General features: G+C 43.0%; 1 pseudogene; it reads right to left on the reverse strand.

The window, feature by feature from the left end:
* Positions 1-275: 275 nt before the first annotated feature.
* LOC134341827 (U2 spliceosomal RNA) lies at positions 276-454 on the reverse strand (annotated as a pseudogene).
* Positions 455-14,847: the final 14,393 nt, after the last annotated feature.

Consider the following 14,847-nt stretch of genomic DNA (forward strand, 5'->3'; position numbering starts at 1 on the left):
CTGCAACATTACGTCTTGGCTCCTAAATTCAATTCCACGATTCATGAGGGCCAATGCACCGAATGTCTTCTCAACCACAGAGTCAACCTGCGCAGCTGCTTTGACTGTGCTATGGACTCAGACCCCAAGACCCTCTGATCCTCCACACTGCCAAGAGTCTTACCATTAATACTATATTTAAAAGTACGACGAAGAAATAGGAAAAAAAGGTTAAGAAGGTTAATGCGTACGGATAACTGAATTATAGTCTTTATTTGTTGTTTAACCTCCCCGAGGGGAGATGCACCACTCCCAGAGGCACTACAATACCGGGTCGATGCGCGGAGTGGACGGAACAAGCCCCTATTCCATTTCCCTCTTCTAAAAATCAATTTAATATATGGTCCCCAGATAAGGGGATATTAAACTAATAAGAACAGATTTTTTTCCCGAAAAATATACTTTATTCAGAAATGTTACAAACTAAAATTATTTGCAAAAAAAAACATTCGTTGACTCTGAGTCCTTATACAATAAAATAGGGTTATTTACAATAAATCATGTGTTGACTCTCTCAGTCCTTATTCAAAATAAAGATGTTGATAATAAATCATTCGTTGACCCTCAAACCTTAGTCGACAATAAAACCCATATACAATAAAACCAAGCAATGACTGTCATTCCTTTACCGAAGTTTGTTTACGGTCTATACCTCTCCACATTTCCAGCCACTCCTGTGGCACCATGTTCATTCACCTACCCACGCCGCTGAAGAGGGGAATACTCCTCCCCACCCGACCCCTCTTACTCCCGCGGGTGACGAATCCTTATCTGTGGTCCTTCCCCAACGGTCCTTCGCCGTGGCTGCACCAAGTTTCAGTGCGTCCCTCAGTACGTACTCCTGCAGCCGAGAATGTGCCAGTCGGCAGCATTCTCCCACGGACATCTCCATGTGCTGGTAGACCAACAAGTTTCGGGCCGACCAAAGAGCATCTTTCACCGAGTTGGTGATCTGCCAGCAGCACTGGATATTGGTCTCCATCTCCGGGACCAGCCCGTAAATCAGGGACTCCTCGGTTATGCAACTGCTGGGCATGAATCTCGACACCGTCTTCTCAATTCTCCTCCGCACTTTCTCCGCGAACCCACAGTGTGCAAAGAGGTGGGTCACGGACTCCTCCTCACTGCAGTCCTCCCGTGGACAGTGGGGTGTGGAGATGACGTTCCGGGCGTACAGGAGGGCTCTGACTGGGAGGGCCCCTCTCACTGCCAGCCAGGCGAGGTCTTGGTGCCTGTTGGTGAGATCTGGCGATGAGGCATTTTGCCAGATGAACTGGACAGTCTGCTCAGGGAACCACCCCACCGTGTCCATCACGTCCTTCTCCTGCAGTGCCTGCAGGACATTACGTGCCGACCACTGCCTGATGACCCTGTGGTCAAAGACGTTGACCTGGAAGAACTTTTCTACGAAGAACAGGTATGGCGGCCAGACCAGCTGACGGGGGTGTTGTGCGGGAGTGGGGCCAGACCCATCCTTCGTAGCCAGGGTGACAGGTAGAACCTGGGCACATAGTGGTACTTGGTGCCCACATACCTGGGTTCTACACACAACCTGATGCAGCCACATACGAAGCTGGCCATCAGGGTGAGGGCGACATTGGGGACGTTCTTGCCCCCATTGTCCAGGGACTTGTGCATGACGGTCCATCTCACCCGCTCCATCCTCGATCCCCAGACGAATCTGAAGACAGCCCGGGTGATTTCCGAGCTGTAGGAGCGGGTGACGGGCCAGACCTGCGCCAAGTACAGCAGCCCTGAGAGCACCTCACACCTGATGACCAGGTTCTTGCCCGTTATCGACAGGGAGCGCCCTCCCCACAGTCCCAGTTTCTGTTTCACCTTGGCAGTCCGCTCCTGCCAGTTCTTGTTGCACGCCTCAGCCCCTCCGAACCAGATCCCCAACACCTTCACGTGGTCAGACCTGATGGTGAAGGGGACGCTGGATTGGTCGGGCCAGTTGCCGAAGAGCATGGCTTCGCTCTTCGTGCGGTTGACCCTGGCCCCCGACGCCAGCTCGAACTGTTCGCAGGTGCCAATCAACCTGCGAACTGACCTCGGATCAGAGCAGAAGATGGTGACGTCGTCCATGTACAGGAAGGTTTTCACTTGGGTCCCTCCACTGCCTGGCAGCGTCACCCCTCTCATGTACTCATCCCTCCTGATGGCTTCCACAAAGGGTTCTATGCAGCAGACAAACAAGACAGGGGAGAGGGGACAGCCCTGCCTGACTCCAGACCTGATGGGGAAGCTGTCTGTTTCCCACCCGTTGACCTGGACTGCACTATGGATGTCTGTGTAGAGCAGTCTGATCCAATTCCGGATTCCCTCCCCAAATCCCATTTTGGAGAGCACGTCCACCATGTACGAGTGCGATATCCTGTCGAAGGCTTTCTCCTGGTCCAAGCTGACCAGGCAGGCGTCCACCCCCTTGTCCTGCCCGTAGGCGATGGTATCCCTCAGCAGTGCGAGGCTGACTGAGATCTTCCTGCCCGGTACAGCACAGGTTTGGTCCGGGTGAATCACCTGTCTCAGAGCAGACTTGACCCTGTTGGCGATAGCCTTGGACAGGATCTTGTAGTCCACATTCAGGAGAGAGATGGGTCTCCAATTCCTAATGTCCTCCCTTTCCCCCTTCTGCTTGTAGATGAGGGTGATGATGCCCTTCCTCATGGACTCAGACATAGGCCCCTCTTTCAATATTGATAAGCGGGTCTCCGTTCAACCTAAGTCCGTCAAACTGGAATTGCGGAAACTAGTCCCTGGCTTTATCGGTCTCTTTAAAGTCATGAAGAAAACTGCCCCAGCAACATGCACATTACAGCTTCCTCGTTCTCTAAGAATTCATCCCACCTTACATGAATCGGAATTTAAATATTTGCGTTGTCCCTACTTGGCCCTGAAACGGAATCCACACATGCCTCTCTCTCCCCTCCCCCACCCCTCGCCACGAAGGATTATCGCCGGTGAGTCAGTCTGCACAGCCCATGGACTGCTTCATTCATGGAAATTAAAGGGACAACTACAACACTTGGTAGTTTGGGAGGGATATGGTCCGGAGAAACCAGAGATGTTTTGGATCCTGTCCTTAATTCAGAATTCCAAAGGACATTGCAGACAGTACTGGGCCGTCAGGTGCCGGCCATAATGGGAGGGGTTTTTATACGTTAGTGTCTTCTATAGTTTTCCATCCCATCGCAGTTATCCTTGGATATTTCTAATTAATTCTCCTTCAGACTTTGTAGGTATCCAATTAAGTTTGTCTCTCATCAAATTGGTTACCTGTAAACTTGTCCCGAATCTGGGCACGGAGTCTTTCGTGCCCTGGAGTAGATCTAAAGGGGCAGTGTTAATCCCTCGGGGCTCTGTCGGCCCAGTGAATCCTTGCCCAGTGAATTTCTGCCCAGGTTATTCCGAGTTATCCAGTATCCTGTAAGTTTTTTTCTGTCTCTCTCTCTCTTTTGTTAATGCAATTGGCCAGCTTTTGTTTAACTGTTTGACCCTGCGATTGATGCAGCGTGACAACATCCCTCATTATGTCCGAAACTCCAGCAGCTTCGCACTGGGAAGCCGCCTTTCACCTGCTCCGTGTCAGATTCTGCAGTTCTTGCGGCTGCTCATCGCACCCAGGACTGAACTCTGGTCACTGAGCATTGGAGGAGTCTGTTCTGCTGATGTTAGCCTTAAATTAGACTGGTGTTTAATATTGTGGATCTGTGAATGATAAATCAGTTCTCTATCAAATCCCGTGTCTCAGGTACTTACTGTCTCTACCACACTCGCAATGTACACTAGAGAGTCCACTCGGCCCATCTAGTCCCTGCCCTTGTTTCTGTTCCATATCAGTATACCAAAATCTGTCCCTGCCGTTCCCCTCTCACTCTCCCTGTGATGACAGGTTGCAACTAGTCACCGCACAGTGGGAGAAGAGATTTCCCTTGAATTTCATGGAATCACAGAAACCTACAGCACGTTACAGGCCCTTTGGCCCGCAGTGTTGTGCCGACCATGTAACTCACTCTAGAAACTGCTTAGAATTACCCTACCGCATAGCCCTCTATTTTCCTAGGCTCCATGTACTATCTAACATCTATGTAATATGTAATATCTAAGCGTCTCTTAAAATACCCTATTGTTTCTGCCTCTACCACTGTTACTGGCAGTGCATTCACACACACACACCACTCTTTGTTTAAAAAACTTAGCTCTGACATCTCCTCTGTACCTACTTCCAAGCAGCTTAAACCTATTCCTACCTCGTGTTAGCCGTTTCAGCCCTGGGAAAAAGCCTCTGGCTATGCATACGACCATCATCATCTCATCATCCTATACATGTGCATGAATTTCCTGCATGCTTCTCTCCAGGCTAAATAAGACAATGAGCTCACTGTGGATTTGACGTCCTTCAGGGCTCTGGATGAAGTTGGTTAAACTCCTTCTTCTCCGTTCTTTTCAAAGTTTTGCATCATTTTCACTCATTTCAAAGGACTGTGCCTCAGACAGCTGGGTTGTTGCAATGCGCCTCTAAAGTCTGACAGCAGACTAGCGAGTGAATCTTCGATGGAGCAGAGTCAGAAACCAAAGAGTTGTCAGTCTGAGTCAGGGCTTTGGGGCTCCAGAAAGAGATGGCATCTAGAATTTACAAGGAGGAGGAGGAAGAGGAATCAGACCGGCAGGATGTGGCTACCAATGAAAGATCAGAAACATTTTGAAACTGTTTGATTGAAAAAAAACGTGGTTAATTTCTGCAAAATACTGGAGGAAATCAACAGATCAGGCCGCAAATGTGGAGAAGAATAAATAAATAACGTTTAGGCTGAGCCCCTTCAGCATGTCCAGACTGCGTACTGCTCTGCTTAGCTGCTGCCTGAACTGCAGAGTTCCTCCAGCATTGTGTATGTGTGAGTCTCTGTACTCTATTTCCAGCAACTGCAGAATCTCTTGTGTTTTATATCTTCATTTGTAAGAGGATTGTGCTTTGGCATTAGATATACGTTGATATTGAGTATATTGTTTATGGGAACTGCTTTCTGCATTAAAACAGCTGCTGAGTTTTCTATATACACAAAGAAACTGAGGTATGGAAATCGAACTGGTCTAAAATTAAATTTCTCGAACACACTAAATAAATATAGCCATTCAACTCTATCAAAAGCTTTCTCACCATCTAATGAAATAATACATTCTAGAGTGTTAAGTGAAGAGGTATAAACAATATTCATTAACCTCCTGATATTAAAAGAAGAATAACGGTTTTTAATAAATCCTGTTTGGTTCACAGAGATAATTTGAGGTAATACCTTCTCTAACCTTGTTGCTAAATTTTTTGAAAAAAATTTTGAATCTACATTCAAAAGAGATATCGGTCTATATGATGCACAATCAGTAAGATCTTTATTCTTTTTTAAGAATTAAAGAAATAGAAGCTTCATAAAATGATTGTGGTAATTTACCTAATCTGATTGCTTCTTTGAATATTCTAGACAATCAAGGAGAGAGAATAGAGGAAAATTTTAATTTTATTATTTAAAATTTTAATTTTAATTTTAGTCCGATACTTATATCTTGGATTAAATTGTTATATTATACCCCTGTAGCTTCGGTTTGTACGAATAATCAAAGATCTCCCTTTTTTCGTCTGTCTCGGGGTACTAGGCAAGGATTCCCTCTTAGTCCATTATTATTTAATATTGGCCTTGAACCTTTAGCAATTGCTATCCGAGACTCGCCCAACATTTTTGGTATTACCGGTGGAAATGAAATACATAAATTATCATTATATGCAGATGATTTGTTATTATATATCTCCAATTCGGAGCAATCAATTTCTGTTATTTTATCTTTGTTGGCTCAATTTAGTAACTTTTCTGGTTATAAATTGAACCTTAATAAGAGTGAACTATTTCCCCTAAATAAGCAGGTTCCTATTTATGGATATTTACCATTTAAATTGGTTACTAACTCTTTTATATATTTAGGGGTTAAAATCACGAAAAAGCATAAAGATTTATTTAAAGCTAATTTTTGTACCTTTAATTGATCAGATTAAACTTTTGTTTACTAACCGGTCACCAATGTCTCTGTCACTGATCGGTCGGGTCAATGCTATCAAGATGATTATTCTGCCTAAATTTCTATATGTATTTCAATCGGTACCAAGTTTTACTCCAAAATCTTTTCTTGATAATGTTCATTCAAAAATTTCCTCATATATATGGCAAAGCAAAAACCCTAGGTTAGGTAAAAGGCATTTACAGAAATCTGAAAAAGAGGGGGAGTTAGCGCTCCCGAATTTTAGATTTTACTATTGGGCAATTAACATTCGATATTTAAAATTTTGGTTACGGGACTTGGATGTAATTTCAAGTCCACATTGGGTAAATCTTGAATGTAATTCTTTACAAGGGTTTTCATTGGGTTCTATTCTAGGGACTTAGCTTCCTTTTATTCTTTCAAAATTGTATAAACAAATGGATAACCCAATAGTTAAGCAACACACATCAAAGTTGCTGGTGAACGCAGCAGGCCAGGCAGCATCTCTAGGAAGAGGTACAGTCGACGTTTCAGGTCCAGACCCTCCGTCCTGACAAAGAGTCTCGGCCTGAAATGTCGACTGTACCTCTTCCTGAAGATGCTGCCTGGCCTGTTGCATTCACCAGCAACTTTGATGTGTGTTGCTTGAATTTCCAGCATCTGCAGAATTCCTGTTGTTAACCCAATAGTTAAACGTACTTTATGTATATGGTTTCAATTTCGAAAACGTTTTGGGTTGAACCAATTTATTTTAACAAGTCCTATTATATCTAACAACAGGAATTCTGCAGATGCTGGAAATTCAAGCAACACACATCAAAGTTGCTGGTGAACGCAGCAGGCCAGGCAGCATCTCTAGGAAGAGGTGCAGTCGACGTTTCAGGCCGAGACCCTTCGTCAGGACTAACTGAAGGAAGAGTGAGTAAGGGATTTGAAAGTGAGAGGGGGAGAGGGAGATCCAAAATGATATGAGAAGACAGCGGGGGGAGGGATGGAGCCAGGAGCTTGGCAGGTGATTGGCACAGGGGATATGAGAGGATCATGGGACAGGAGGTCCGGGGAGAAAGACAAGCGGGGGGGGAGGAAAAAGAGGATGGGCAAGGGGTATAGTCAGAGGGACAGAGGGAGAAAAAGGAGAGTGAGAGAAAGAATGTGTGTAAAAAAGTAAAAAAAAAGGATGGGGTACGAGGGGGAGGTGGGGCATCAGTGGAAGAGAAGTCGATGTTCATCCCATCAGGTTGGAGGCTGCCCAGACAGAATATAAGGTGTTGTTCCTCCAACCTGAGTGTGGCTTCATCTTCACATTAGAGGAGGCCGTGGATGGACATGTCAGAATGGGAATGGGATGTGGAATTAAAATGGGTGGCCACTGGGAGATCCTGCTTTCTCTGGCGGACAGAGCGTAGGTGTTCAGCAAAGCGGTCTCCCAGTCTGCGTCGGGTCTCGCCAATATATAGAAGGCCACATCGGGAGCACCGGACGCAGTATATCACCCCAGCCGACTCACAGGTGAAGTGTCGCCTCACCTGGAAGGACTGTCTGGGGCCCTGAATGGTGGTAAGGGAGGAAGTGTAACACTTGTTCCGCTTACAAGGATAAGTGCCAGGAGGGAGATCAGTGGAGAGGGATGGGGGGGACGAATGGACAAGGGAGTCGCGGAAAACAGAGAGGGGAGGAGGGAAAGATGTGTTTAGTGGTGGGATCCCGTTGGAGGTGGCGGAAGTTACGGAGAATAATACGTTGGACCCGGAGGCTGGTGGGGTGATAGGTGAGGACCAGGGGAACCCTATTCCTCGTGGGGCGGTGGGAGGATGGAGTGAGAGCAGATGTGTGTGAAATAGGGGAGATGCGTTTGAGAGCAGAGTTGATAGTGGAGGAAGGGAAGCCCCTCTCTTTAAAAAAGGAGGACATCTCCCTCGTCCTGGAATGAAAAGCCTCATCCTGAGAGCAGATGCGGCGGAGACGGAGGAATTGCGAGAAGGGGATGGCATATATCTATTATATCTAATTTCTTTTCTCAACCTTCCACTATGGATCAAGCTTATTTAGATTGGAAAATCAAAGGTATAGTACAATTTTGTGATTTATTTTTGGATAATTGTTTTATGTCCTTCGAACAACTTCTAATAAATATAATTTACCTAGATCTCACATTTTTTTAGATATCTACAGGTTAGAAACTTTTTAATTACTGTTTCTCCTAATTTTCCACATTCATCTCCACTGGATATTTTGGAAAATAATAGATTTAAATCTTTTTCAGAAAGGTGTTGCAGCTATTATTTATAGCTTAATTATGATTTTATGTCCTGATGTATCTCATAAAATTAAAACTGATTGGGAAAAAGAACTTAAGATCACTGTACCGATTGAAAAATGGGAAAAAATTCTTCAGTCAACTCATCCTCTATATGTGCTAAACATGCGTTGATACAGTTTAAAGTAGTGCACAGGACTGATATGTCCAAAGATAAATTATCTCGTTATTACTCTTATATAAATCTTATATGTGATAGATGTCATTCCGAGATAGCCTCTTTAACTCACATGTTTTGGTCATGTCCTTTGTAGAAAAACATTGGAAAGATATTTTTGATATTATTTTAACGGTTTTGAATATAGACTTACAACCTCGCCTAATTACTGCTATTTGCGGTTACCAATGATAGAATCAAATCATTTAAACTATTCAGCTCGTTGGATGATTGCATTTCTTATTTTCACGGCTAGAAGATCCATTTTGCTGAATTGGAAAGAAATTAATCTTCCTACCACATTTCATTGGTTTTCTCAAACTACGCTGTGTTTAAATTTGGAAAAAGATTAGAAGTGTTGTTTATGACCCCTCTATTAAATTCGAAAAGACTTGGAGGCCATTTATTCAACATTTTCAGATGAATGTAAGTTGACCATTTCCAAACTTATTTTATTTCTTTGTAATATTGGTTGAGAGGAACAGAGTCGTCGACACTAAGGTTTTCTCTTTTCTCCTTTGTTTTAGAATGTTACAAAACAGCCCCTTTTTTATACCTTCGGCCCGAAACGTCGACTGTACCTCTTCCTAGAGATGCTGCCTGGCCTGCTGCGTTCACCAGCAACTTTGATGTGTGTTGTTTGAATTTCCAGCTTCTGCAGATTTCCTCGTGTGTGCATTTTTTTTTTTTTTAGTTTAGTTGATTAACTCTGTTTAGATTAGCTTTTTTGGGGGGTTATTTTTTTTTCCTTTTTTCATGTCTTTATAGATATTTTTCTTTGTTTTATATTATTCATTTGTATCCTATATGATTGGGAATTTTATTATTTAAGTGTTATCTGGCTTTATAATCACTTATTCTAATTATAACAATGTTTTCCCAATAACTTTGTACTACTACTATGTTATGTTTATTTTTATGAAACTAATAAAAAGATTGAAAAAGGAAGAAAGGAAATGGAACCGGTGCTTGAGTGTGGGCTGCTGCTGGAAGCTGGCTGTGTTTTGCTTGATGCGTGAGTGTGTTTTGGAACCTGTTGCGGGGAAAGAGAGTGGGGAAGGAACAGAAATTGCTGGGAGGGGGTCGTGTGGGTCTGGTAATGGCGGACAAGCTAAGAGGCGGGGTTGAGGGAAAGAAAGTGGAGAAGGAGAGGGATAGAGACTTGGGACCAGAGGTAGGCAGCTGGGGAGAGGTGGATTATTGTGAAGGGAGAAATAAAGGGAATGAGGAGGTAGTGAGGGGTCGGATGAATAAAAACCAAGACAAAGGGAATAAAAGAATAAGAAATGATAGTGGAGAAAGCTCTGAAAGTGAGGAAGATGAACAAGCTCAGAGAGGAGGTGTTGTCATAATTAGGTTTAATGAGAAGGCTCAGGGACATATGAAGAAAATTAACCCATTTGTGCTAACAACAACTCTGACAAATAAGATAGGGGAAATAGTATTTGCAAAAGTCCTTAATGATGGCAACTTATTGGTAAGATGTGCGAATGAGGAACAACTTGAGAAAGCACTCAAGCTAAAAGAGATAGGAAAATGCAAGGTGGAATACTCTGGGAGGGTGGGAGCACAAAACAGTGGTTGTAAAGGAGTGATCACGGGGATACCGATGAGTATAAATATGGAGGAGATAAAGAGGAATATCAAAGGAGGGAAAGTAATGAATGTTCAAAGACTGAAAACAACAAAGGAGGGAGTGAAAAAGGAAAGTGAATCAGTATTGATTGAATTTGAAGAAGAAAGAGTGCCAAGGAAGGTGTTCCTGGGTTTCATGAGTTACCCAGTAAGGGTGTATGTGCCAAAGCCATTGAGGTGCTATAATTGTCAAAGGTTTGGACACGTGGCTAAAAACTGTAAAAGGCAGAGGAGATGTGCTAGATGTGGGGGTGATCATGAATATGGAAAGTGCGGAACAGTATTTCAACCAAAATGCTGCAATTGTGGAGGAGCTCATAATGTTGCATATAGTGGGTGTGAGGTTGTGAGACGAGAGACTAAAATTCATGAAATAAGAGTGAAAAGAAAGATCACTTATGCAGAAGCTGTAAGAATGTCAAGAGAACAGAATAATGCTCCTAATGAACAGGGAGCAATAGGGATACGAGAGATGCAACAAAGAACAAATGACAGGATTTATGTAGACAAAAAGGCTCTAGTAACATTCATTGCAGGAGTGATTAATAGTACTGCTGAGGTAAAGTCAAAAAGTGACAAAATTCAGCTGGTGGTAAAAGCAGCAGTAAACCATTTAGGGTTAGTAGGACTGACATGGGAGGAAGTGAGGGAGAACCTCAGTAATCAGTCAAGCCAGGAAGTGTCATGTGTTGGTTAATACTAATTATGGTGATTCTTTTACAATGGAATGCAAGGAGCTTACTGGCCAATAGCCAGGAATTCAAGCACTTTATTAAAGAAATGGTTGTAAAACCGGATGTAGTGTGTATTCAGGAAACTTGGTTGAAACCAACTTTAGACTTTGTGGTATATGGGTATACAATGATAAGGAAAGATAGAAATCTAGGGGGAGGAGGGGGTTGTGCTATGTTAATCAAGCAAGGTATACCATATAGGGTACTGGAGAAAGGAGATGATCAGGAATACATAGTGGTAGAAGTGTGGGAGAGAGGGGAGGGAGTGGTTATAATTAACTACTACAATCCATGTAAAAGGTTGGATTTGGACAGCCTATTAAAGATACAAGGACAAAACAGACATAAAGTAGTGTGGTGTGCAGATTTCAATGCTCATAGCACAATATGGGGGGATCAGATTACAGATCCAAATGGAAAGGTAATTGAAGATTTGATGGAAGAAAGGGATTTGGTGTGTATGAATGATGGTAGCGGCACTAGGATAGATATAACAACAGGAACTGAGTCAGTGTTAGATATTACGTTAGTGTCTAATACCTTGGCTGGCATTAGTAACTGGGGAGTTTGGACTGCTTCAACAGTAGGCAGTGATCACTACCCAGTTTTGTGTTCAGTGGGTGAAAGAGTTGAAGTAAGACCAGGTGGCGGAACCCCAAAGTGGGTGTTTGAAAAAGCTGATTGGGGTAAGTTCCAGAAGTTGAGTGAAGACGGGTTGACAAAGATTGATATTTCTGGAAATGTAGATGAATTAAACAGTCAGGTGACTTCAGCAATTATCATGGCAGCAGAAGGATCTATACCTAGGAGTAAAAATAGGATGAATAGAAAACTGGTACCATGGTGGACAGAGGAATGTTGTCAGGCTGTAAAAAACAGAAATAGAGCATTCAGGCTAGTTAAAAGAACCCATAATATGCAGCATTTGGTTCAATATAAGAAAGCACAGGCAGTGGTGAGAAGAACTATCAAGCTAAAAGGGCAAGTTGGAGGAGTTTTTGCATCAAGGTAGGAAGAACAACACATGTGGGAGAGATATGGGGAATGATTAAGAGGATGGGAGGAGATAGAAGGGAATGGGAATATCCAGTAATGATATCTGAGGAGGAAACTGCAGTCTCCAGTAGGGATAAGGCTGAGGTCATGGCCAAGTCATTTGTATTGATACACAGTTCAGAAAATTTGTCTGAAGAAGGGAGAAGAAGAAGGGAAAGAATAATGAGCCAACACCCAGGTGTGTTAAGCAGGAGGGAAGGAACAGATGATATAATTGATGATCCATTTACATTAGCAGAAATGGTGAGAGCAATAAAGAGATCGAGACCAACCTCCCCAGGGAAAGATCTGATATGCTCTGTGATGCTAAAAAATCTAGGAGAAGGAGCGCTCTTGAAGTTGCTGCATTTTTATAACAGAGTGTGGGAGGAGGGAAGATTACCAAGTGCATGGAAAGAAGCAGTAGTAATTCCAATAAGGAAGCCTGGCAAGGATCTGTCAAAACCCACTAGCTACAGACCAATTGCATTAACATCAAGTATATGTAAGATAATGGAAAGGATGATAACAGAAAGGTTATCATATGAGCTTGAGAAAAGGGGAATGCTGGCAAGTTATCAGAGTGGTTTTAGAAAGGGAAGGAATTCCATGGACTCAGTGATTATGTTAGAGACTGAAATAAGGAAGGCCCAGGCAAATAGAGAGTCAGTAGTGGCAGTGTTCTTTGACATAGAAAAAGCCTATGATATGATGTGGAAGGAAGGATTATTAATTAAACTGCACAAGATGGGGGTTGGTGGGAGAGTTTTTAATTGGATTAAAGAATTTTTGTTTGGTAGAAAAATTAAAGTTCGGATTGGATCAGAATTATCAAAACAGTACATAGTGGAAAATGGCACACCTCAAGGTAGTGTGATTAGCCCATTACTTTTCATGATTATGATCAATGATGTCTTCACAAAGGTACCAGTGGATATAGGTAGGTCACTGTTTGCGGATGATGGGGCCTTGTGGAAAAGAGGCAGGAACATGGACTATATAATCAGGAAACTACAAGAAGCAATTGATGAAGTGTTGGAGTGGGGTTATGATTGGGGATGTAGATTTTCAGTAGATAAAACTCAAACTGTATTTTTTACCAGGAAAAGGGTTGAGGTAGGGAAGAAGTTAAGGATGTATGGGGTTGAATTAGAAAGGGTTGCATCATTTAAATTTCTGGGAGTTATATTTGATTCACGATTAACATGGGCAGACCATATCAGGAAAGTTGAGGAGAAATGTAAAAAAGTAATAAATGTGATGAGATCTTTGACTGGTAGGGAATGGGGAGCAAGTTGTTCAGCTTTGAAGAGAATGTATGTGGCTTTAGTAAGATCTGTATTGGATTATGGAAATATAGTATATGGATCAGCAGCTAGGTCTCTTATAAGGAAACTGGATGTGATTCAGGCTCAGGCCTTGAGAGTGTGCAGTGGGGCTTTTAAAACGTCACCAGTGTCAGCCCTACAGGTAGAAATGGGAATAATGCCTTTGGAACTAAGAAGGATGCAACTGATGGCAAACTACTGGGCTAACTTGCAGGGGCACAATGATTCTCACCCTACTAAAGGAGTGTTGCAGGAGTGCTGGGAAAATGGGAGGTTTCAGAGGGATACCTTTAGTCGGGTAGGGAATGATATCGCGAAAGAATGTGGAGTGTTTGATCTGAGGATAAGTCCTTCAGTAGTTTATCCGGTTGTAGCTCCATGGAAACTTGTATGGCCTGACATAGACTGGCATTTGTTAGAGGTAAAAAGGAAAGAAAGATATAAAACAGATTTGGTAAATGCATTTAACTGTCATGTGATGGAAAAGTATAGTGATTATACTCACATTTATACAGATGGTGCGAAGGAACCTGAAACAGGAGTGACAGGGTTTGGGATGGTAATACCAGCAAAAGAAATTGGAATCAGCAGAAGAACATCTAATAAGTTAGGGGTGTTTACAGTGGAGATGCTGGCAGTGTTGGTTGCGTTGCAATGGGTGCAGAAAGCCAGACCATCCAAAGCATTGATATGTTCAGATTCATCCTCAGTTCTAGCAAGTTTAAGGTCTTTTCACACAAACAGTCGGCAAGATGTACTTTATGAAGTCCTTCAGTTAGTTACAAGAATTGCAAATCAGGGAGGTCAGGTAAAATTTCTATGGGTTCCAGCACATGTAGGGGTGAAGGGGAATGAGAGGGTGGATGAGTTGGCAAAGAGGGCATTAAAGAAAGAAAATGTGGAAATGCACATTAGTATCAGTAAAGCAGAGGTTAAGTGTGTAATCTGGGAAAAAGTCAACCGAATGTGGCAAGGAAGATGGGACAGGGAGGGGAAAGGGAGGCATCTATATCAAATACAAAAGAGTGTTGCAGTTACTAGGGTAAGTAATGGAAACAGAAGACAGGAGGCTGTGTGGACTAGGTTAAGGCTGGGACACTGTGCATTAAACAAAACATTGAAATGATAGGGAAACACCAGACAGGATTGTGTGAGGAATGTCAGGAAGAGGAGTCAGTAGAACATGTAGTTCTGAGTTGCAGGAAGTATGGGATACAGAGAGAGATGATGAGAATTAAACTAAGGGAGTTGGGGATGCAGGAATTCACATTAAAAGGGTTGCTGGGCATGGGTGAGAGAGCACAAGTCCGGGTATTTTTAGCGTTTTAAGGGGTACAGGGTTTTTTTTATAGAATATGACGAATAAACAGGAATAGGATACTAGGATGGTCAAAGATGGGAGGGTGAAGTGTAGGTTTGTGTGTGTGTGTGATTGGGTGAAGGGATTTAGAATGTATGTCTAGTGCACATTCTGGAGCAGAGGGTGGCGGTAATGCACCATTAAGCTGGATGCCAACCGCCGTAAAAACAAGATACAGACAGAGACAGACAGGAACCGGTGCTTGCAGAAAC

This window comes from Mobula hypostoma, unplaced genomic scaffold, assembly GCF_963921235.1.
Source record: "Mobula hypostoma unplaced genomic scaffold, sMobHyp1.1 scaffold_110, whole genome shotgun sequence".
Lineage (NCBI taxonomy): Eukaryota > Metazoa > Chordata > Chondrichthyes > Myliobatiformes > Myliobatidae > Mobula > Mobula hypostoma.